At 35.3% G+C, this 27,500-nt stretch overlaps 1 protein-coding gene across 1 annotated transcript in view; it reads left to right on the top strand.

Moving 5' to 3' along the window:
- Nucleotides 1–22,462: 22,462 nt before the first annotated feature.
- Nucleotides 22,463–27,500, top strand: part of LOC144972097 (uncharacterized) — a 75,162-nt gene continuing 70,124 nt past the window's right edge. The window contains exon 1 of the mRNA XM_078913187.1: nucleotides 22,463–22,608. The gene's annotated coding sequence lies outside the window, so the exon portion shown is untranslated. The remainder of the gene's footprint in view (nucleotides 22,609–27,500) is intronic.

Below are 27,500 nucleotides of genomic sequence, written 5' to 3'. Positions count from 1 at the left end.
GTGTATCGTCTACGGGATAAACCAGACTACTTTCTTCTATAAAAATTAGCCAGTTTGTTAACATTTCTATCCGTCTGGTGTAATACATCGAGATTTGTGCAATTTAGATCGATTTTACAATGGCCATAAACAATTTTTAAAATCAATTTTCTTGATTGCTAAGATTAACTTCGCCATTTTAAACCGGAAACTAGGAAGTCGGCAACAGGGTTGCCAATTTTGGCGTTTTAATTACGCATTCCAAAGTCTTGGCGTTTTTTAATGTCGTTTTTCATGGAAAAATTAGGTTTGGCATATGTATTTGCCATTATATTAAAGGCACTTAATCTTACCTATCTAATACACAAATACCCAATAAATGAATGCACAACATTTACAAATTTTCTCAACACACCTAAACTAGCAACAAGACGCCGTGTTTTGTTGTCGTTTAGTTTGTTTCTTTTTATCAATATTTTCACAATACGTTTGTATGAATACATGCGATAGAGAGAGAATGGGGACAGGAGAGAGAGAGAGAGAGAGAGAGAGAGAGAGAGAGAGAGAGAGAGAGCGAAAAGAGGGAAAAAATGAGGATGTCAGTGATGAGTTTTACATCGAAGATGCAATGCAAATGTGGCCGCTTGAAGCTCGAACAAATAAATAAATAAAATAACAATAGTCAAAAGGAACGGATGCTTCAATATAATTAACGAAGAAAGATAACGTGGACGCTTGGGGTTTCCATTTTTGTCATCAAAACACATTTAAGACGAATGAGAAATCGAAGACGTAGCAGGTTTGCTAGTGAGCTATTTGTTAGTCGCATTATTAGGTCACTTGAAGTTACTAATATCCTGTTACTACCCGCGTGTTTTGTCTGGAGTTCATCACCCTTAACGGTTATCATCTTAACAGTGCAAAATTATCAGAAATAAGTAGAGTATTGTGGAATGTCATGCGTCAGAGATCAGATTTCGTTTGTGACCTGAACTCGAACTTACATTTCCTTTTCTGGTTTAATTTAACAAGAATCGTTAATGTAAACAGAAGGTCTATACGTACTTATTATGAATGGTAAGCTGCTTTGGTTAGGCTCTCCATTCATGCTCCTATTACACCCAGTAATTACTGCACGTGACCGAGGTTCCCTGAATCGTACTTTTGAACAGGAGCAGCAAAAGAATACATCCCCGTTTCATTTCTAGTTTGTATTTAGTTAACGGTTTGACCCTGTATTCACTAACGAAGCTGCTTAGGAGCAAAGAGTGCTTCGAGGATCTTTGACTAAAGGTGAATGACAGCTCATTTTGGGAAATATGAATGAACAGTAACAAAAGCTTAAGCTTTTCCCTCCCCTTCATCAACTCAAAATTTCGACCTTCAAGCTATGTCTTGTACACCATCAAACGTCTCAATTTTAAAAATAGGCCAAGTAGGCTGGGCACTCAATTCACAAGCCAAGTGGCCGGGATCATTCCGTGTCTTATTGACCTCTGTCGATCTAGGAGTTATCGGGTTAGTGGGTCTCTTAGATATTGAAGATCATTACACCAAAGATAACGCTTTTCATAATTTATATTGTATTTATGTTCTTATTCATATATAAACTAACTATGAACTAACTGGCCCAGACTGAGTGTTACTGTGGATATTACAGCCGATAATCTTGTAGTGTATTTTGAAAGATTTCAAAACCTTGTTCAAATGCTTAATATTTAATACCAACAACAGGTTCCTCCGTAAGCTGAACGTAACTAAATAAAAGCTCGATGGAGGGATACTAAAAATTTGATTTCTCGAGTAAATAGTTTTTATATTTTTGACCTTCATTTGGTATTAAACTATTGGTATCTTTATGAGGCATCATCATATTATTTTCTATTGAAATCCTTTTGTATTTCTGTAAAATATTTTGGACAATTTCATGGTGGTTTTATATCAGAGTGACCTCAGAGATTTGCATGTCTCCATTTCGATGGGGAAAACGTATAGTATTCCTAACTCTGCAGTTCTTACTTTTGCCCATCACTCCTCACGGACAGTTGACCACTATCCTGAGCTGTTTAGGGTTTTTTCATGTCCCCACTAAATGGCTCCTATCTTCTTTGTATCCGCATTGAGGTCGCGTCTCCATTTATTGTTTCTATGTCTCATTCAGCGTGGCTCGGATGCAGCGTGGCTCAGCAGTAAGGTCTTTTCTTCTTATCCAAAAGTTCGACTACCGGCTTCGTTGTGTGGCCTTGAGCAAGTCACCCCGCCCTGGCTCACTTTGCGGCGCTGGACTGCGTCTGACTACTACTGGGTTATTCCAGTTTTCCCTTGGAATAGACCCTAAAGACAAATTCCCCCTTAGGGATGAATAAAGGGAATTTATTTTCATTATTATATATTTTACGTTTTCCTTGAGGGTTCCATGTTGGTGCTTGCCTTTTTGTTTTTCCTGCGTGTTTCCTCAGGGTGTTACCTATCCACTTCCATCTTCTGTGGCGGATTTCTTTCTCAGTTGACAACTGTTTAGTGGATCTTTTAATTCCTCTGATGGAGCGGTTGATAAGACCCTGAAATTACTCGATGCGTCTTGGTTGTCCTCCAAATATCTGCCCCAAACAATAAGATTGGATTTAACGTTTGTATTAAATGACCTGATATTTGTGCGCGTTGACCCTATTTTGGAGCGCACGGTGACTTTCTTATTTTCCACATATTTTTTTTGGTTATATTTTATTCTAATTCTAATTATTCCTTTTTATCTATTACATTTTTTTCCTTTGGGAATGTTTTTATATCTATTGAGTTATTTCTGTCATACAATAGATATAAAAGCATGGTCAGTGATAACGACCTCCCTCACTACAATTCAACCAAATCGATATACAGGTTTTACACTGACGAATGTATTATACAATATGAGCTTGCTATCTCTGGTATTTTTAGACACGTCTACGGTCTGCCATTTATGTCGGCAATCTCATAACGTACCTTTTGTCCGTAGCAGCGTTATTTTGGTGCTATTACGCGAAACGAACGATTGACGTAAGGATACGCCTTTATCAGACAAAACAACTGTCTGATTAGTAGTTCAAGGTAGTCCTGCCCTTTCATCCCCATCCCCTCTCAAATGAAATCAGACCAAGTACCCTAGTTTGTTCATCATTACAAGCTACTAAAATGGTTTATAACGCTTAATTTAATCGAGAGCGTCCGTCACTAATCCTTGGGCGTTTACCTGATCAGGTATTGCATATTAACCGAACAATTTCCCGTAAACTGACAATACGCCTTTTTTCATTTTGGCCAGAATTGTATTTTTGTTTCAAATATCAATGGATTGAGTTGACCATCACTTCGTCAAAAATGTTCAAATCTGAGACTTCAATTTGCAGTTACAAAATAACTAATTTTCGACGAGTTGGGAGTTATCTGAATTTATGATAAATTTGAAGTGAAACTTTCTGGTCAAAATGAAAAATAAAAGTTTCTTGGCCGTTTACAGCCTCACATTACTCACTCCAATCACCCCCCCCTCCCACACACACACACACACACACACACCTCCCAATACACACACATACATCCTCAGAGCACACACACACACACACACACACACACACACACATATATATATATATATATATATAATATATATATATATATATATATATACGCACGTACTCTCTCTCTCTCTCTCTCTCTCTCTCTCTCTCTCTCTCTCACTGACACAAACACACTAACACACACACACACACACACACACATATATATATATATATATATATATATATATATATAATATATATATATATATATATATATATATATACGCCTTAGCGTATAAATCTAAGAGCAGCAAATGAAGTCACCCATTTGTGGAACTTCCAGACGTCGGAGGGAGGACGGATTAGTTTTTCTGGATCTAGTCTTTGAATGCAATCTTTATTGCACTGCTGTAATAAATCAATTAGACCTCCCTAGTCTTAAGTACACAAGAATTCGTGTTGACTTGATTCAAATTCATAGATTGTTAATGTTGATACATCACAATTCATCACGTTGACCACTTTAACGTTTACAAGAGGAGATAAATTTTATTTCACGCATCCTAGTTTAACTCATTACTTATCTCGTCTAGATGATACAACATAGAAATCGATAACTGTAAGAGAGTAGTTATATCAAAGTAACTGCAATGTTACTCACTGTTTTCTCAGTTTCAAAAAACCCACAGAAATTCTTATATCAAGTGAGAATAAAAATATGTAATCCTAAAAAGAGACAAAAATCTTTAATGTTTCACTTGTGGAATGATATTAGACTGGAAACAGAAAAATGCGTGTTCTCTTGATAATTTTTAAATTGTAATCGACCAAGAGTTGTATTATCTAAGATTTCATTATGACCACTCATTACTCATCTGTTTAATGGCTCATTGATGATCTTATTAAGAAATCACTTTGTATCATTCATATCAAATGCATTTGAAGGATACAATCCTAAATTAAGCCTTTAGCCATCATATACTATGTTTGGGTAATACTTCGATTTTGTTTTCCTCTTAAACGTTTAACGCCTAGATATATCTACTTGTTTAACCTTTTTCTTGGAGCCGTTTTAAATCGAAAAAAATTATCTCACCAAAATGAAAAAAAAAAATTATTTGCCGCAATCAATCTTGTTTTATGTCGGAATGGACTAGATGAAGAACTTAGAGCTTAAAGTCAAAATTATCAAAAATATGAGATTTAAGTTTTTAAAAATTTTTCAATAAAAATTGTGGCCAACTTTTTTTCAAAACGGTGTTATGTTGGGATGAATCAGATCTCGAAAGGTGTATGTAGGATTACTATGACAGAAAGTGGTTATAAATTCAGTTTTCATCAATCAGTTAATCCTGACATCACACCGCTTTGAGACGATGGGTCACAATTAACTAATTGGCTTTATTTTATCTTAACTTGAATGTAATGAATCAAACTTGTTTTCAATTCTAAGTGTCAGGTTCACCCCGACATAGTACCGTTTTTAGACAGTTGGTTACAACTATATTTTGTAAGAGGACGGCAACGTTATCCACGTCATCGTTGCTGAATATAATTAATTTTCATTGTTCTATTCTCAGCAATTTACAATAGGTAACAAAAGTGTGATGTCAAAATACGAATTTGATTGTTTGTGTAAAGCCAGTCTTCTGAAGGACTGGCTACTAGTGCGGGGCGGTCCTTGGCAAGCTTAAGGACCACGGTCCTACGGTCCTTGGGAAATGAAGACCGCAAGGACCGGTCCTAGGACCGGTCCTTTTCGACATTGAACATTCCTGAGAGACTGTTGGAAATTCGAACCGGTTTGACCTTTGAGACCGTGGGATCGTTCATTCTTGAACCGTTAAAGACCGCTACACGATGAAAACCGTGGTCTACAGGAGTAAAACACACGGAGTAGTCACACTCATTTCAAATTGTAACCTAATTAGAGAAGAGGGGTGATGCCTTCTTTATTTGCTCACCGTACTTCATTGTTACTTCGATAATTTAATAAAATTTGAAATTTATCCCCATTAACGGAGATAATGGCATCGCCCAAGGCGTTGATCGAGTTGTTCGTGGCGTTGATACACACACGCAACTCCTACCCCCCCCCCCCTCCCTCCCCCCCCCCCCCCCCCCCCCACACACACACATTAGAGGGCAGCGAGCATTGAAGAGTAAGAGAGAGACGTGAAGTTATAATAAGAGGGTGTGGATGAGGTAATAAGAGGGGTCGATGGTGACTTTTCGCCAGATCTAACAAACTCAGCTACCCATTCATTGCTGAGTAGACAGGGATTCAGAAAAAACTCGACTGCACCCGGGATCGATCTCTGGCCCTTTGCGTATAAAGAGAGTGCTCTATCAACTGAGCTATCGGGGTCCCCAAATATTCTATTGGACTTTTTTAAAATTCAGACGTTATAACTGGGTTTTTTGGAAGGAAGAAACTAATGAAACTCATATTATTTGATTAGTAAAAACACCAAACGAAATTTTAATATTATTGTATTATTTTAAATGACAACACTGCGATAGAAAGGAGTGGTGACAAGAGATGGACAAAAGAAAACAAAAAATCGGATTTGCTACTTGCTAGGTTCGACACACACACACACACACACACGCACAAACACACACATCTTTAGTAGTCACATACATTTCAAACAATAACCCATTAGAGAAGAGGGGTCATGCCTTCACCATAGATCATTGTCATTGCGATCATTATGGTGTAGTAAATTTTGAAATTTACCCCGTATAATGGAATCGTCCAAGGCGTGCGCCTCCTGTTCCCCCCATCTCACACACGAAAGGGCGGTTTGCGGAGTGGAGGTTGGTGGTCGTCTGCATGTATGGTCGTCTGTGTCGTTTAGTGTATGGCAAAGGGGGGTGGGTGCGATTAATTAAGTGGGATGGGTGGTGATTGGTGGAAGATAGGCAACCGAAGCAACGAATCGCTGGGGAAGTAGTAGGCTATGGCGCGAGACCGTAGGACCGTGGTCCTTAAGCTTGCCAAGGACCGCCCCGCACTAGTTGAAAGGTGATAAGAAGTGAGGACCGCCGCCGGTCTTCCCCTATGGGACCGGTCTTCGGTTCACAGCTAAAAGACCGTGGGACCGCCGGTCCAGACCGGTCTTCAGCGCGGCACTACTGGCTACATACCTTGTGTCACAGTAAAGGTTGTTCACAATTATCTTATTAAATTTTATTTTATTAAGAACTGAATTCATCTCACTCCAGTTATATTTCGGTAGGCTTAGATAAACTTTACCTTCTAATATTAGATCGTCTTTCCTTTTATAGCCTTCCCTCGAATTAATTTCTAATTAGTGAATACTTTTCGTTCGACATTCTGTCACGTAGCCACTTATTATAAAAGCTGATAGGTCTAACATTTGACACTCACTTTCTCTCCACAATCTATGCCGGACGGCCAGTCACTCTATTCCTATATATATATTGTAAGATTTTTATCTTTTGGGACTTTGTAGATATTATATCTACACCATTAAGACGCCGGAGCTTTTAACTTTGATTGTATAATCTTCAAGGATCAAACCCAAGCCCTCTGTACTACACTATAACCTCTTACCAATTGCCTGGAAGTGGAATTTTACGAGTCCAATCCTGTTATCAGAGGAATCGATCATCCAAGCCATCAACTGCCTGGAAACGTAAACTTACGAACCTGACATATTATCATAAGTTACGTAAAATATTCATATCTCTATTTGTAACTGCCACGATCACTGTTTATCTCTTTTAATTAAATTTCATCATTATTTTTATTTCATTGTAAACAAATCGTTAATTGTTTTTCATTTATAGTAACTAGTAAATTCTGGGGCCTCATTCTACATATATCTTTATGCATAGTCGAGTAGCTCTTTACTCACTTGAGATCATGACATTTTGGAGGGGACACATATAAAGAATTGAATTTATTTAGTTACATATATCTATTTCATCTAACTTTAAAGTTTAAATTGTAAAACTCTTAATTGCCCCACTTGATCATATTTTAATTGAACTCCCTATTTACAGGATTAATTTTTTTTTTCTTTTTCATTTCTTCATTTAAATGGAATAGCAATTTATCCATTCATTCTTTCATTCAAATTGAATAGCATTTTATTGATTCATTCCTTCATCCATTTATTCATTTATAAATCATTCATTCATTCATTGTTCATTCATTTATTTATTCATTCATTCATTCACTCATTTATCCAATCATTCATACATTTATTCCTCCCTTCATTCTTTCATTCATACATTATCCATTCATTCATTCATTTATTCACTCAGTTTTTCATTCATTCATTCATTCCTTGTCCACTTTGTTATTATATCACTCATTTCATTTTGTTGTTTGCCTCATTCATGAATTGTTTTCAATATGTTTACATTCCATAACGATTCATTCACCTATCATCCAATCACTCAGTGTTGTGAACACATTTTGTAACTATTGTAAATCTTACGATATTTTATTGTTTTGTATTTCAGACATCACTGTTAAACACTCTTCAATGCCTAATTACAATTGTTGAACAACCATTAAACAAGAGAGAGGTCCCAGCCACGAACTGAGTTGGTAAATATATCCTTCATTATTCTCTTTTACATGAGTTGGGCATCACATAGTAACTATAGACATCGTGATTTGTTTTGCATAGTGATTTGTTTTAAATGCATTTTTGGCATATTACTGTTACCGAAAACCACTTATATATTATGTTCTGAAAAGTGAGTCTTTAAAAACTAAATAATAATAAAAGGAGTCTACTAGCCGTCGTGTTATATTTAGTGATAGATAACTTGGGATTATTTTGGCATCCTATTATTGTTATCACACTCTAGTATATTAGCGTCATTGCGAATAATTGTACACAAACTAACGACGAGTCACACACATTGGTGATACATTTTTCGTAGTAACATAGTTTAGAGTACACGCGATTGACACATTGTTATTGACAGAAGTCATAATAACTCCGCATTGTATTGACACATTGCTTTATAAGATATAACGATAAAAGGCATCAAATTCAACATACATAATAAGTTGAAATAAGAGAGAGAGATTTCTAAAAATAGAACAGTTCATTCCAGTAAGTGTAAATAAATAAAACAGTCAGTAACAGTATCCTGTCAATATAATATATATAAAACATCGTAACTAATTTATTGCAACATGGAAGCATATAAAAGATACTTAAGTCTCGCAAAGGACTTAGAAATACCCCAGGAAAGAATATTTTCATGGTGCGAAGAGAAAGTAAAAGAAGAAAAAGAACATGAAGAAAGAATTCGTAGAGAAGAAAATGAAGAAAGAATTCGTAGAGAAGAAAAAGAACATGAAGAAAGAATACGTAGAGAAGAACGAGAAGAAAGAGTCCAAGAACGGGAACTAAAAAGACAAATAGCTTTAGCAGAAGAAGAAACCAAAAGGACCCAAATGATGCTGGAAATTGAAAAAACAAAAACCGGTCATGAAAGAAAACATAATAATAGTGATGAATTTTTCGTGAAACTTCCACGCATGCCAACATACGATGAACGCTCAGACTGTCTAGAATCCTTCTTACACCGATTCGAAGTTTAGGCTAAAGGTTATCGTTGGCCAGAAAGCAAATGGGCCACAGCCTTGATTAACTGCTTATCTGGAGAACCGCTAAAAGTTTTCTATACCTTAACAACTGAAGATGCAGATGACTATGGAAAAATTAAAGACGCTCTACTAAAAAGATTTAGATTAACGGAAGATGGTTACCAGGAAAGGTTTCACACTGCAAAACCGGAAAGTGGAGAAGACTTTAATACATTCGTGAACCGAATTACTCAATTTCTAAATCGGTGGCTTGAGTTGGCAAACGTAAAACAAGACGACTTTGCAGGCCTTTACTATCTCACGCTGAAGAATCGAATCTATCAAGCTTGCAACCCAGATTTAGTCGCATTCTTTAAAGAGAGAAAGCCAGAAAACTTGGACAAATTAAAAATCTACGCAGAAAACTTTAACAGCGCACATCCATTGACACCCCTTAGCAGAACATTGAAGGAACCATACTACGCTGCCGCTGCTCAGAGTCCAGGTACACCTAAAGTTCAGTACTCAAATAGAACGAGCCGATCAATCACTCGGAACACGCAAGTGAAACAAGATGATCATAGTACCAAACCATGGAACAAACAGTTCAATAGAGACCATAGCCGACCCTATCAAAACAAAACAAGAAATAGCACTGACAATAATACTGAGTATAAGAAAACCAACAAACCTATAATTAAATGTCAATATTGTGGAATGAAAGGCCACACAGCAGACAAATGTTACAAAATCGTGGGATATCCAAAAGAAACTGCAAATGCATCACTCCAAACAGGTGTAAACAATCAGACACGAGTAATGTCAGGAGAAAATATAAATGTGTATTGCGTGAAAGGTATGTCACTTTTAACACAAACTCACAAATCAGGATCGCTATTTTTTGTGAAGGCAAAGCTAATGGAACTGATTGCAAAATATTGAGAGACACAGGATGCAGTACAGTAGGAATAAAAGCATCTTTGATCAATGACGAAGACAAAACTGGAAAAACGGTACAATGCATCACATTCAGTGGCACAGTCGAAACCTTTGAAACAGCTAATGTGTACATAGAAACCCCATACTATACAGGAATAGTGGAATGCTGTATACTTCCCAGCCCCGTCGCTGATGTTATTGTTGGCAATATAAAAGGTCTTAAAGACAACCCAACAGATGTAAAAGAATGGTCATTAACCCAAGAAACAGCTTGTCTAGCAGAAACAAGAAAGATGACTAAGACAACAGAGAAGCCAATGACTATTTCTCTTGAACCACAACAATTTGACAGGAACAGGTTCATTGAAGAACAGAAAAAGGACCCGACTTTAACTTCATATTTCAATATCGCAAACAAAGGGACGAAATCAAAAGTTGAATACATCATTGAAAAAGATATTCTGTTCAGGTTACATAGGAAAAGAAACAAAATAGCTAAACAACTGGTCACGCCGAGTATTTACAGAAACAAAATCCTTGGAATAGCGCACGATTCAATAACTTCTGGACATCTTGGGAGCTCTTCCACATTGAAGAGAATATCCGAGAATTTCACATGGCCTGGAATTACTAAAGACGTCCGAGAATATGTGAAATCTTGTGACACATGCCAAAGAAGAGTCGCAAAAGGCAGAATACCGAGATTGCCATTAGAGACAACCCCAGTTATTGAAAAAGTTTTTCAAAAAGTTGCAATTGACATTATAGGCCCTTTAACAAAATCAGATAGAAACCATACACACATACTAACACTAGTCGATTACGCAACCAGGTGGCCAGAAGCGATAGCATTGAAATCAACTACATCGGATCACATAGCTGAAGCATTGATGACAATTTTTACTAGAATAGGCATACCAAATGAGATACTGTCGGACAATGGACCCCAATTTACATCACATATGATGCATGAAACCATGAAACTCATGGGAATCCAACACTCATTCACAACTCCCTACCACCCCCAAGCAAATGGTCTTTGTGAAAGATTTAATGGCACTCTAAAAAATATGTTAAGAAAAGTGTCAGCAGAAAAACCAGATGATTGGGACAGATACTTACCAGCAATCCTATTTGCATATAGAGAAATACCCCAAGAATCTACAGGCTACTCCCCATTTGAGTAGATGTATGGACGATCACCTCGCGGCCCGATCAATATAGTAGCCGACATTTGTAAAGGGAATGAGGAGGACAATAACGAAATTATGTTTGCTTACGAATATGTAAGAAACCTGAAAGACAGAATAGAGGACACGTGTAAGCTAGCACAGGAATCCGTCACTAAAAAAGCAGAGAAATACAAGGAATACTCTGATCGCAAAAGCAAATCAAGAAAATTTGAGATTGGTGACAAAGTACTAATACTCTTACCCGATGACTCGAGTAAACTTTTAGCTACATGGAAAGGACCATTCAAAATAACAGCAGTAAAATCTAATGTTAATTACGAGATTAAAATTAACAACACAACAAAGACATTCCATGCAAATATGCTAAAAAAGTATTTTGATAGAGACACAGTGTCGCAACCTATGTTTACTAATATCGAAGCTTCAAATACAGGATTGATCATACCGTTGGTCATGGGACACAGACACCCGAGACAGAAAAACAAACAAAAATCGCACAATTGCAACCACCTAAGACAAAAAAAGAAGTACGCAAAGTACTTGGGCTCCTAAATTTTTACAGGAAATACATTTACAACTTCGCGCACATCGCGACACCGCTAACAAATCTGACAAAGAATGGGTCACCGAACAAAATTGTTTGGACAGAAGTGTGTCAGAATAGCTTTAACCAATTAAAGGCATTACTCTGTTCAGAACCAATTCTTAAATTACCCGACATATCAAAAGAATTTGTTGTAAGAACTGACGCGTCTGATAAGGGCATCGCAGGTGTACTATTACAGGAACATGAGGGAACTCTAATGCCTTGCTTATATGCAAGCAGAAAATTATTGGACAGAGAATCACGATACTCTGTAATAGAGCGTGAAGGACTGGCCATCGTCTTTGCTTTAAAGACATTCAGCAGATATCTACTGCTAAAAGAGTTTGTGGTCGAAACGGACCATAAACCACTCACGTACATAAGAAATAACAAAATGAATAATAGTAGAGTACTAAGGTGGAGTCTATTTTTGCAAAATTACACTTTCAGTATCTCTCACATACCAGGCTGTGAAAATATTCACGCCAACCTACTTTCTCGATTAGTATAAACACGTGAGAAGGGTATAAGTTAACCTCTCATGCATACTGTTAGTTACCTCGAAAATTATGCCAAATCAGAACGCACAATTTCGATAATTTTATTTGTAAACATGATGACCCAACTTAATGTAACATTGAGTATTGTTTGGATATATATACCATACCCATTCATGATTTGGGAAATCTTCTCTTTATCTATTATTGTTATGAATTTTCACTCATTTATGATTAATAATTGAAATGTCAAAATTCCATTTACATTTTCATTCATTTCATTCAGAAAATTACCTTCATATCATCGACTTAAATCATGCTTCATTACCATCACTATTGTTTATCACAATGATTTGTAATCACATTGCCATCATGTCGTTCATCACAATGATTTGTAATCACAATCTTTCATTGTTATTGTCGCCCATTCATATACCTACGTTAATATAAACATTTCCATGTCTAGTTAATAAATAATTTAATTGTAGCACAAATCATAACAATGGATTAATGCTAGAGTATCATGATAGTAAATTTACTTCCGTTTGTAAAATCTATCTTTCCCATAATGGTTAAAGAGTATATTTTAAACGTGGGTGGGGGGTGTCACAGTAAAGGTTGTTCACAATTATCTTATTAAATTTTATTTTATTAAGAACTGAATTCATCTCACTCCAGTTATATTTCGGTAGGCTTAGATAAACTTTACCTTCTAATATTAGATCGTCTTTCCTTTTATAGCCTTCCCTCGAATTAATTTCTAATTAGTGAATACTTTTCGTTCGACATTCTGTCACGTAGCCACTTATTATAAAAGCTGATAGGTCTAACATTTGACACTCACTTTCTCTCCACAATCTATGCCGGACGGCCAGTCACTCTATTCCTATATATATATTGTAAGATTTTTATCTTTTGGGACTTTGTAGATATTATATCTACACCATTAAGACGCCGGAGCTTTTAACTTTGATTGTATAATCTTCAAGGATCAAACCCAAGCCCTCTGTACTACACTATAACCTCTTACCAATTGCCTGGAAACGGAATTTTACGAGTCCAATCCTGTTATCAGAGGAATAGATCATCCAAGCCCATCAACTGCCTGGAAACGTAAACTTACGAACCTGACATATTATCATAAGTTACGTAAAATATTCATATCTCTATTTGTAACTGCCACGATCACTGTTTATCTCTTTTAATTAAATTTCATCATTATTTTTATTTCATTGTAAACAAATCGTTAATTGTTTTTCATTTATAGTAACTAGTAAATTCTGGGGCCTCATTCTACATATATCTTTATGCATAGTCGAGTAGCTCTTTACTCACTTGAGACCATGACACCTTGTGTAATTGATCTTCTGATTTCAGAGTGGTGGCATCTTATTTTCTAGTCTTAATAAATGCTGGTCGCAAATAGAGATCATCCATCCCCGCTCTTTCATACCTCGTAATATTAAGAATCTGCCTGTACATCCTCATAATAAAATAGTTATGCTATGTGATTCAATATGTAACCTATTCATTATTAGTATGGATACATACACACTTCCAAGGACTCTGGAACCGGAAGATTAAAAGATATGACGTCACTACTTCTCTTCCCTATTAGTCTATTATTATGAAACACAAGAGAAAATAAATGTAATATCCTTTATAGTCATTAGGCCCAATAGCCGAAGTTTATCCCATGATTTTTCGCGTGACATTAACAATGGCTTGTTATCCGTTGCATAAGACGCTAATCTGTCATATCACAATATATGCCAGATCTAACAGACCCAGCTACCCAATCATGGTTGGATGGACACAGGGGTCGGAAAAAAAAGTCTCACTTTCACCTGGGATCGAGTCCATCCCTTTAATTGTGAAGCGAGTTCTCTACCGACTGAGCTATCGGGACCTTCAATAACTCATCAAACCGAGATTGAATTTATTTTCAATCCTAGTTTAACTCATTACTTATCTCGTCTAGAGATAGAAATCGATATCTGTAAGAGAGCAGTTATATCAAAGTATTTGCAATTTGTACTCACCACTGTTTTCTCAGTTTAAAAAACCCACAGAAATTCTTATATCAAGTGAGATTAAAAATATTTTATATAGGATTATGATAAAGATGGTGCCCTTAACTTTCAGTATTCAATATTCTATAATGTGTCAATAATGATATGAAACTTAGATGTTGGAACTCGTTATTTTCAAATCAATGTGCAAAACTAGAATCCAACGCATTTCCTCTAAAAGATATAACAATCCACCGTGAAATCACATCCCGGCCATTTTTATCAACTGTGAAACGAATGATCACATTTTTGCCCAAACAAAATCAATAAACCAATCACCTCAGTAAAGATTCAATCAAATCGATTGAAGTTGGGATAATGCAGCTACTCAGGCAGTCTCATGGCCAAACTTTATTGCCTAATTAAAATATGCAGACAGACAGGCAGACACACACACACACACACACACACACACCCGCATACACACACGCTTTCCTTATTTATATCGATATTAATGTTTGAACTGAACTATACGATCCTTTACAAATGTTGGAAAACTTTTCAATTCGACTTATCATTGTGAGTTATGGAAAAAATATCGATTCAGAAATTAACTCTTTTCAGTAATTTATTTTGATGGATACACAGACACTCGCGTTTGGAAGTTCCCAAAATAAATTCCAAACAAACCAAAACAATAATGAGATCTAAAATAAAAAACATTGTGAAAAACGAAAAAAAAAATATTAGCAGTGTATTGATGAAAAAGGATTATATTTGGAAATTTCTATTATCGAAGAGGTAAACTAGAATTCAATAGATTAGGAACTAATGACAACAGACTGCTTTTATCAACGGCTAATCTTTGGCAAAGTAATTTTTTTTCATTTTCGCCAGAAATGTAAATATATAAAAAATATACTTCAATTATTGATCTATCAAAATATTTAAACCTCCCAAACTCCCCAAACCATATAATATAAGGCAAAGTCTAAGGTTTATCAATGTTGACGAGTTGGGGGTCTTTTTAATCGAACGACTTTTAAAAAAAGGTTTTCTGACATAAATGAGAAAATGTGCTTGTTCGTAGCCACGTCTACAATTTACTGAAGCCAAGATTTATTCTTGGTCAACAATTTCTCTTTGGTTATCAGCTTATAGCCTCCGATCCTTTAAATAGCAAATCGTTGTTAATAGGTAGTAATAACGGATGGATAAATATATAATTTTTCCTCTTTTATAACTGCATTTATATCTTTAGTTAGTCAGTTAGTTATTATTTATTCAGTTTGCTTTAGAGATTGTTGTGAAATGAAGGCATGTACACTGAGTATTTTACACTTTGTGCCAACTTTACTTTCAAAATGTCTCAATCAGATTTATTTATTTATCATCATCATGGCTTTTCCGCAACTGCCAACCGAAACAAGCTTCTGTCCTGCGCCATCCATCCGCATTCAGTCACAGGCTTATTCGTCCATTCGCTAATGTATTGTGACCATCTTCTTTTTGGTCTTTTCTGTATTATCTTGATGATAATGCCCAGGGGCTCTTTCCCATTTTGTTAGTTTCCTTTGCTGTCCAGGGAATACGGAGAATTTTCCTATATCATTTCATTTCAAATGCATTAATTTAATTCACATCGTTATTTGTTTTTGTTTTTTGTTTGTTTGTTTGTTTGTTTGTTTTTTTTTTTTTTTTTTTTTTTTTTTTTTTTTTTTTTTTTTTTTTTTTTGATTGTCCATGATTGATATCCATATAATGCTGTTGGAAATATGAATATTCTTAATATTTTCTTTTTTTCAGTTGTATGCTTTCACTATTCCATGATGTCATCATTTTTGTCAATCTTGTTTTGGCAAGTGCTATCCTCCTTTGGATATCAGGGGTCGATTTTCCATTTGCCTCTAGTCTTGCCCCAAGATATACAAAATTGTTGACATTCTCCAGTTTTTCTCCAATTTTAACTTTTGGACTTTTATCAGCGTCCAATACAGCGGTCTTTTTATTTGCAGTTTCAAATTTGAGATTATTAATTTGACAATATTGAAAGGGCGGGTGGGGGGAGGGGGTGCAGGTGTGTCATTGCAATCGAAAGTTTCTGACCAAAACGAAAAAAATGTGTTGTTTTCTGTCAATGAACGACATCACTACCTAATTATTAATTAATTACACGTCTTAAAACACTATGTGTGTTGTTGTTGCTGAAAATTAAATTTACAGTAAAGAGTATAAAACATATTTAGTGTATTTGTTGTTTGTTTTTTGGTTTGTTTGTTTGGGAGGGGGGGGGGGTTGTTTTGTGTGTGTTTTTTCTTTTCTTTTCAAATTTTTTTCTTCTTTTTTTGTTTTTGTTTTTCGTTTGTTTTTGTTTTTTGTTTCTTGTTTGTTTGTTTTGTTGTTGTTGTTTTTTTTTGTTGATTTGTGTGTGTTTGTTTTTAAATAAATGATCTTAGTAGAATAAACTTGAACATAGTTTCATAAATTGCTGATCCTAAAATTTCTTATCACATGATTCTGATCATTATAACGTTAAATTCACATTTCGGCAATCTTCTCATTAAGATTTAACGACAGTTTGATGTGATGGGTCACATTTTATATTTCAAGGCAGCTCTGGTTGAGTTCGAGTTCCCTCGTAGTGTTTACATGCCAAGTAAACAATATCTGTCAGCGAGTCGGGGGTGGAAAATTAGTGTGCTCTTCTCGATCGCGAAAATTGCCTGTGCGTTTTAGTTCATTGCGTATAATATAATTATTAGCCATTTATGCTTTAATTTAAGATAATTTTTCGTTCTTTCTTTCTCTCATTCTTTCATAATGTCGATCTTCATTGTTGAACGTTATTTGATTTGTGTCAAGAAATATACAGAGTTTGTACATCCCATTTTCAATCGTGTTCAGACATTTTCCTTCTTCTGAGTGCACAATCGCCTGATCAGTATCTAACGAGTAGAAACATTATAAAGCAACAAGAGAATGTACTTATTAACAGGAAAATGAACGAATGATAACAGAGAAAGTCTGCTAATATAGCGCGTCATTTTTACCACGTTTGATAATAATGGTTTGGCTACAGGTGTTCCCAAACAGGGAATGGAATAATAATAATAATAATAATAATAATAATAATAATAATAATAATAATAATAATAATAATAATAATAATAATAATTAGATATAATGAATGATGATGATGATGATGATGATGAGAGAGTGAGGAGATGATGATGATGAGATGAGATGATGATGATGATGATGATGAGATGATGATGATATGATATGATGAATGATGAGATAATAATATATAATAATAATAATAATAATATATAATAATAATAATATAATAATAATAATAATAATAATAATAATAATAATAATAATAATAATAATAATATAATAATAATAATAATAATAATAATAATATAATAATTAATAATAATAATAATAATATATAATAATATAATAATAAATAATAATAATAATAATAAATATAATAATAATAATAATAATAATAGATATAATAATAATAATAATAATAATAATAATAATAATAATAATATAATAATAATAATAATAATAATAATAATAATAATAATAATATAATAATAATAATAATAATAACAATAATAATAATAATAAAGTTAGTTAATTGTATTTTTTTTCCTTTAGAGTTTGTCGTAACCAAACCTTTAAGCGCTTTTTACATCACTTACATTAACTATGTTTTTCACACGTTTACCACATACATAGAGACAATTTCAATACTAATTTTCAGTCTACTAATGATTCAGTCAGTTGCTCACCAAGGTTCTGGCTAGCCAATAAACCCATGAAATCATCACTAAAACGTGTGGCCTGCTGCCTCGAAACGGTATTATGTCGGGGGAAATTTAGATAATAAAGAATTTACAGTCAAGGATATGAAAATTTGGTTAATTTAAGGAAGTTGCCGTTTGTTTTTGTTTGTTTTTTGTTGGGGTTTTTTGGGGTTTTTTTTTTGGGGGGGGGGGTTGTTGTTCTTTTTAAAAAATCTATTTTCCCTTCATAACGTTAATTTTGTCGCTTTGTTTAGTTTTTGTTTCGATCTACAGTGTGTTTGTGTGTATATATATATACTCATATATATATATATATATATTATATATATAATATATATATAACTATAATATATATATATAGACATATACAATATATATTTAATATTATATATATATTATTCTTCTGCTCGGCTGCAATAGCTAATGACATTTCTTGAAAGAATAACTCTCCTTCTCTTCCGATCGATTCGGAACCCTTTCACCTATTCTATTCATTCACATCCAAATTCCGAGTGCTTATTCTATCATTCCCTGGAAATTGATGTCAGAAAAACGCCATCTTTTATTCGTCTCTTTATCCACCTAACATTTACCTCTTCCTCCCCCTTATCTCTCTCAATCCATCTATCTATCTATCTATCTATCTATCTATCTATCTATCTATCTATCTATCTATCTATCTATCTATCTATCTATCTATCTATCTATCTATCTATCTATCTATCTATCTGTCTGTCTATATATCTATCTATCTATCGATCTGTCTATTCCTCCATCCATCTATCTCTCCCTCTATCTCTCCCTCCCTCACTATCGATATATATATATATATATATATATATATATATATATGTGTGTGTGTGTGTGTGTGTGTGTGTGTGTGTGTGCGTGTGTTTGTGTGCAGTTTTGAAGTAGTTGTAACGGGCATTACAATAATAATAACGATAACGATGATGGTGATGATGATGATGATGATGATGATGATGATGATGATGATGATGATGATGATGATATAGTAATTTGATTCCACCGCGCTTCAGATCGCTTCATTTCTAACCTTTAAGACTTTTTTCCGTCTAGCACACCTGAGTCGAATGTCACCCTTGAGCTCTTCACTGATCATTAAAAAGATATTTGATTTGATTTCGGATCACAAAGGAAATACTTCTGACTCACATCGTTTCGCTCCCTCTCGATCCCGTGCCCATACAAACGTATTTATTTATGATTAATAAGACGTGTCGACGCAAATAACACGCTTTCTAAACTGGAAACTATGGTAACAAAATTCGCTCAGGTTTTATTTACAACACCTTTCGACTTGGATCAAAACCCTATGGTCGGAGAGAGAGAGAGAGAGAGAGAGAGAGAGAGAGAGAGAGAGAGAGAGAGAGATGCAGGCAGAGAGAGGGAGAGACAGAGAGGGAGAGAGGGAGAGAGAGAGAGTGTGTGTGTGTGTCTGTGTTTGTGTGTATGTGTGTGTGTGTGTGTGGGTGTTAATTTGCCTTACCTCTGTGATTTAGTGGTAACAAGTTGGTGCAATCAAGGAGTGTGAAGAATGATTCCTAGTGGGTTTTTTGTTATACGATTCTTCTGTAATTTTTCTTTCTGGTTTCCTTGGCACTGTACCATCAGTTGTGACTTCTTCCCCAACTTGTCAATGTATGGCGTAGAGGAATATAGCTTCCCTTCGTTCAGCCACAGACCAGAGCTAGAGATTCGTTTGTCTGTGGTTCCGGCTGGGAATTCGGACCTTTGACCTTTTAATCCCATGTCGTCAAACTAGGAAACAAACCCTGTTGTCTTGCTGTTCCACGTTTCACCATCAATAACATCCACATCCACAGACAATCAATCTTATGTAATACCTACGTGTCATGCTTATGTTGTGCTAGCCAATAAACACTTTGGTCCCGATTCCTGTCTTTTCGTCTCTACTGTAGAAAGGCTTACTTTAATTATGGAATAAGACACGTTTCAGTAGTCTCGTCAACTAGGAATTGATGATAAACACGATTTTAAATGGGGTTTTTTTTAAAACGTGAGATGGTATGAATTGATGTATTCACTAAATGACTAAGAGAGCTTTTCATGGGGTCACAAGCCAACAGCAGCACTTAACATATAAGGCGAGGCTCGCAATGCGTAAGCGCATTTACTTTCAATACTGATACCCGTAGATCCTCTTTTAGCACCTCAGCATTGTGAGAAAAATATAAGTAAATAGCTTTTTCCAAAGACTCAGTATGGTATCAATCGACCAGAACAATTCTACCACTTGAACAATTATTAGCCCATCATTGTATTTAATAGCAAGTAAGATACTTTAAAATTCGCATGCTCTATGTAAACAATAAGTTACAATAAATCTATTATTTAGCTGCGATCGTCCTTATCATAGGTGTTCAGCATTTCCGAAAAAAATGCCAAAGCACTCTCTATAATAGCAAATCTAAAATATAATGGTTTCCATACAAAAAAAAATTATATAATTGGATGGGATATCAATGTGTTGTGCTATTTGGCATTTGCAAACTTTTCTGGAACGCTAACCCCATCAAAGCATTTTAACACCCCAATTTGAATAGAGCAGAACATACGATGTCGCCGTCAAAACAAAAAGACCGGCAGCACGTTGTAAAACAAGTGTACCTACCTTTGACCGCTCACTTTCAATAACAAATTATAGAAAATAATAACCATAAGTATGTGGTTGTTAGGGGGCATAGAAGCACATACTCATAAATATTCGATCACGCATCAAATAGGCTGTCTAGATATTGATATTGTAGTGGGAAGTGGAGATGGGAGGGGGGGGGGGGGGTTATTTTAATGCGAAAGTGTCCCACTCAACCCCTCGTCGCATCTTTGATAGTTGACAGTCTGCTGCTAAGCAAAGTGTAAACAGAAATGTTGATTGGATCTGTATGACATGCATAAGGATCAATTGCAGCATAGTTTGGGTCAGTTGCCTCGTAATTATCTTGGTCATATTTTGACGGCGTCATCGTATGGTTAGCTCTATATGTCTAAGAAGTAAACGTTTCCAACGATACCAAGTCCATTAACCGATACCAATAACTTGCATGAATTAAGAGTGAATAGATATATATATGACTTGAAAAAGGCAACCGTCGTATTCTAAAATTTTGACCGCATAAGTCTATCCTCACTTCACTCCAACAAGTCTAAAGTAATAAAAATAAGTTACAAAGTATTAAATATTGTATTCTGGTGTAACATTTTCCTTTTCAAAACCATTATTGAATTAAAGACGCTTATGTGATTCCGTAGTTACAGTTGGACCAAAAATATTCGTAGTTCTCTACGTAGACAGGTCTGCTTTAAATCCAATTTCCGTTGTCTGGGTCAGATCGACATGCCACCAAGTGGACATTTTTTAAAAGACTATGAACATATATGGCACATTTCTCCGGATTTACCTCACTCAATGAGCTTCGCAATGATACATTAATTCCCCCAAGCAGGAGGGGCCATGTGGAGCAATATATGTCCAGTTCATACAATGCAAGTTAGACGTCCTTTTTGTATTAACACCAGGGGCGTGGCTATATTGATTGATTTGGTGCCTGGCACCGCTCCATCTTTTAAAAATGGAATACAGCATTTTTTAAAAATAAAACTGAAAAATAGTATATACCGTCTCTTACTTATTTGTGTAAATCTTTTCTTCAATTTTTTTTCTTTCTTTTGCATTTACAAATATAGCATGTTTTAAGTAATTGTCTTCTAATTCTGGCACCACCTTATACTGTGACCATGCCACGCCACTGATTAACACTAACAATTTCTCTGACTGCCGATAGCCAAATACTGATTGAGATTGAGGTGGAAATGCCTATTTAATATTTAAACAAGTTAATAGGAGCATTACATTTGAGATGACCAGGTACTTTGTCATAATGCTGCTTGAGTTTAATAATGTCTTCCTTACTTCTGAGCGCCTGCGACCCAAGTGAGTTGCAAGTACTTAACTCTAAATTTAACTGCCTTTTTTTTGTTGTGTACCACCATCATGACCGCACATAAAACCTAAAATTGTCGCAATCGCTGATAATCGTGTAAAATTAAAAGATGGAAAAAATGAAGCTCTCTTGGCATTTTATTACCTCATAAACGCTCATAACAGCCAGTTTCTCAGCCGATAAGGCACAGAAAAAGTATGTTTCATTGTAATCAACACCCATGAAATTATATAAAAATCCAGATGGCGTGGAATTCCTTAATAAGTTTAAGGACAAACGTTCTTATTCTGGTCAACTGTTTATTGATTTTTTATTTGTCTCTTTTTCAGAGAAAAACACCCATATAAAACGCATCATGTTTCTCAATGATAACGGATCTATCACTAACAACAGAAAGCTCTAGGATATTATACATGGAATAACACAGGCAGATTCCTGGACTACGATTGCTATGGCTTTGCTTCTCTTGTGTCGGGTGAGTTACATTGTCAGTGCAATCGAATTTTGAAAATCGATTAAGGAAATTAAATTCGATGGACCATTGCAAAATAGTATCATACTTATGATATTATGTCTACCTTTTTTCTTAGCATAGAACTGTTTTAGATTGTCTTCATTTTTTTTTGAAGAAATAATTGTTATCATTAACAAAGATATTTAGGAGTGTTATGATTTATTTGAGATGAATTTTAGTTTAGTGACATCAGGATTAATTAGAATTAATCTGGTCACATTTCTACTCCCTTAAAGGCACACGGCTCACAAAGATTGAATTCCCATTTCGAACTTTCCTTCTTTCTCACTCACGCATTCCTATGCCAAGCATTTGCTTTTTTGAAGTAGTTGTACATTTTTTTTCAAGACTATGAACAATCCTTATACAATTCGGGGGAACATGCAGGATTTCAGAATTCACCCACGTTGCGTCATTCTAATCTGTTTCTTTTATAGAAGTTTGTCTACTCGTAATCTGATCATTTTTTCCTATCCATATTTTCTTTTGACGTCTTCTCCTTCTTATGCCCTCCATCTAGCTTTGGGTTAATTACTCAACTGCTATAGACTCGAACAATGTATTCTAACTATGGCAATTTCAGATTCTTGTTCTCCTGCATTTTTGAATTCCGGGACGTTTTCTCAGTTGCTGCAGGAGCGTGCAAGTATGCAGAGCTAAGCATGTTCGGTTTCCAAAACGCAAGAGTTCAGGAAATCTTTTATTCAAACACCTGAATGGTTCTGATTTTGATATTTAAGATTGAATCACACTTTTAAAAAATTAAAATAATGCTGCTTGTCATTTGCCATATTTTAGTTAAATGTAACGCTTTAGATCAATCTGATGTCACTAATTATTGAGTAGGCGGCCTTCAAAATGTACGAAGTCACATTTTTACCATTCAAAGAAAACAGTAATTTTTTAACATTTATTTATTGATTTAAAGAGGAAAATACTTGTCTTGTTTGCCTCATAAAACAATACCCTGCGTGTTTAGAAACTCCAAATTTTCTTTGGTGATTCTACGGAGTTCAAAAATAGCTTGAGATTGTTAAATCATTTTCTGTCAGGATGTGACTTAGGACGATTTGAAAGTCAGCCACTTTATTGTCAACTTAATATCAACGAGCTTTGCTATGTATGAGGAGGTATAGAATAACCGTTAAAGATGACTCCTGTCTCACTGCTTTCTTTATCAACCGCCGTCTCAATCCGATACTATGTCCGGGTGAATCAGATACTGAAATCATTCTAAATTATGTACTTTTATTCAACTATTAATATGCCCAACTGAGAAGTATGATTGTTGTTTTTTAAACTACTCGTAGGTATATATCGAATATTGTGATTCTATTCGTTTATACTCTAGATTCAGTTGTTTGAATCTGGTCTTCTCCGACCTAACACCGAATCAAGACCTTTAGTCACATTTAGCAATCATTGGTTAAACGTGGGATTTGGACCGGGGTTGTCTGCGGTCTGCTTTAGATGAATTAAAAATAATACAAACAAGCAAACAGTGAAATCGATCGATTTGATAATTATACCATAAAGAGGGTTGTTAATGATCCTACTTTAGTCTGAAATGTTTTCTATCGTTATTAAAATGTTTATTCATTGCATGGGGATATTACGTCTAATTACCAAGTTAAGGGCCGTAATGCTGAAATGGGATTTTTATTTATTCTTAACCAGTTACCTGCCGTGCTCTGGAAAGACAGGTATTTAAACATTGGCCAGAAAACTCGTCCTTTAAATATTGACCGATTTAAATGACCCCCATCTCGGTAAAACCTCTAAAATCTGGGACATGAGGAAGACCTTGGAGTGACAAGGTTTGACAGTTTTTGCCAAGATGGGAGGTCATTTATTCGATCGATATTTGAAGGACGAGTTTTCTGGCCAAATATTTTAACAAGTGTCTTTCCAGACTACGGCAGTTACTGATTAAAAGCATGTCTTCCTGTTATGACGACAAAGCATGATGGGCAACATTAAACTGTAGGGTTAGCAGACATGTAGTTAGGTGCAAGTAGATTGCAACAACATGATGTACTTTCGGAAAAGGCATTTTCACATTTGTTATGTCGAAACGCTATGATTTGGGATGATGTTAACACTGAAAATTGACTTTATGGTCCTAATATGAGACCTCGATCAAATTGATAGGTTTATTTGAGAAGAATTGGCACAGTTATCTAGAATTATGCAAAAGTCTAAAATGTCAGATCATTTCAATCTGAAATTCTCCTCTCGCCATCGCCGACTTCGTCTATACGGCCGTATTCTGGAGAGAGAAAAATATACGTATTTAAAACCTTGGCCAGAACACTCGTCCTTCAGTGGTCGATCGATTAAAATGACATTCATTTTGTCAACACACTCTCAAACCTGAGACTTCCGGAATCCCAGGTTTGAGAGTTTTTGCCAAGATGTGGGTTGTTTTAATCGATCGATATTTGAAGGACGAGTATAAATATGTGTTTGTTTTTTTTCCGCAGTTTACCGATCTAAGGCAGTTCGGTGGCCACGTTTGGCGAGATTAAGCAATGTCTGCACAGACTTTATATAACTCTCAGTCTTTAATTATTTCATGTGATTTTGTATCCTATTTTATTATAACTAAATATATTGGGAGTTTGTGTCTTACCCTTGGTCAATCAATATTTATCTTTTAAAAATAATTTTATGATACATGTAAAAATACTTGATGTTTACAGGAGATATTTGGAACACCCTGTATATAACAACATTTTAGATAGTGTATCTTTTACGTGATATAGATAGATCGTTTTTATATACAATAAATACTTAACTAATATAAAACAATGGACGTTTCGGGCAACTGCAAGTCTCACCTTATTTTTCCACTCCGACTGCGATAATTCGACAGTTTTTCTGCCTCAGCAAGTGCGAAACTTGCAGAAACGACCTCTTTGTTGACAAGATGTATTTACTTTTTGTGCTCATGTTTCCACTTGTTTACCTGTGTATAGGTCCGTCTCTGTGTGTGTATGTGTTTGTGTGTGTGTGTGTGTGTGTGTGTGTGCGTGTGTGTAAGAGTGTATGAGTGAATGCCTATGAGTGTTTGGTTTGTTTTTTTTGTTTTTTTTTTTTGTTGTTGTTTTTTTTTTTTTGGGGGGGGGGGGGGGGGGGGGGGGGTATACATGTACGTTTCTGTGTGTGGATTTATTGCAGTGCATGGTGGTGGGAGGTCGCCAGTAAAAATTTCATTCTGTGTGGGCAAATGTTGAATATCTCTTTTTTTTCTGTGATTTGTTGTGTTTGAAGAAAGATGTGTGTTGGATTTATTGAGATTAGATATGTCCCTCTGTTAATCTGCTGTATTACTTGTGTGTTAAAATAACATTTTGTTCTTCTTAAAAACTAACAATAACAGAAAATGGTACCATACATAATCCTTTAAATACCACCAGTTCAAGTCTTTGAATTATCTTAGGCAGTTGTAGTAGGTTTAATAATACAATTTCTGACCGAAATTGGGAATCTATCGAGCAAAAACCTCATATTTCTCAATATCGGTCAAAAATCGTATAATTTATTCTTCACAAATAAAGTAATACTCTGCTTACTTAGAGCTTATTGTATGGCAAACCCGATATCATCAAGAATATCTTCCAAGACAGGGCGCCAATCGCTCATAGTTTATAATATCTGGAGTATCACTTGGGTTTAGTAAAAGTAGCTTATCTTCAAACTGTCTATCGCGACCGGCGTGCACATATTTTCAGGTCTGATTAATGAACACAATAATGGGCTTATTTTAACATTGTTCAGATGGACAATATTCTGCGTTGGTTTGAGTTAAATTTGTCAAATTGAATGAAATCTCTGATTTAATTAACACAGGCAGATGATGTTAACAAAACACGATAAATGAAACACTTAAGATAAATGAGAGTCTTTTCTTTACAACAATGAGCCCATAACAAATTGGGATATACCAGACCTGCAAACATATAAACGTCGATTACGACCATTCCCATTTTTCTCGGTATTCTTCATTTCATAATATGTTTCATCTTTTACAAAATCAACAATCATTCTTATTCAATTTTTTTTTAAACTGGCGTTCAACATAAAACTATTAGACATAGACCGGTCTATTTCTGAAATGTATCGACCAGTGTACTTTACGAGGAAAAGGTCAAAGGACGCATCAGCTGGGGGTTGTTTTTTTTTTTAATTTTCGTTTTAGCAAACATTGCAAGAACATCATATAAATGTAACGATCGTTTCAAAACGGTATTAATTCAGAGTGTAACCTATGTTCAAACCTGATTTTATAAGATTTAAGTTAAAATAGATGCCATTGAGGAGGATTAGGCTTATGTGTTTTTTTACTTCAAAGCACTCATCTCTCTCTCTTTACCAGCCTTTTTATGAGCTTTCTGGTGTGATTTCTATATCCATAAACACTGATAACGATATGGATTAAACATGCAAATTTGTCACAATGAGGAAAATTTGCAAGTATTTCTCCAGAAGGTGAAGCGCGGGTATCTTTTTAATGGCATGCGGCGAATACAATTAACAAATGGCACACAGCCAGGAATTCATAGGGGAGAGGTCAAAGTAATGATTATGTCGTCTCTTGTAGTTATAAACTTCAGTTCCTCTAAAAGTTTATACTGTCCGTACTTGTGGAAGCTTTCCTATTGCAAGGACGTCAGACATTGCCTTTGACATCCAGGCCCGTGCCCTGGGGCCCAGATTCGTCACCATTTCGGGTTAAATGCTATCTATCCCTGATGCTTTGCCGTTTTTACATCGCTAATGGCTGCATCCACTTCTCGAGGACTGAACGGGGATGTCCAATCCGACTCCTCCGCAGGTAGCGAGTCCAAAAT

Source organism: Berghia stephanieae, chromosome 4, assembly GCF_034508935.2.
Source record: "Berghia stephanieae isolate SIO BIC M18660-M18661 chromosome 4, UCSD_Bste_1.3, whole genome shotgun sequence".
NCBI classification, from domain to species: Eukaryota; Metazoa; Mollusca; class Gastropoda; order Nudibranchia; family Aeolidiidae; genus Berghia; species Berghia stephanieae.
This window is presented reverse-complemented; position numbering and strand designations above follow the sequence as displayed.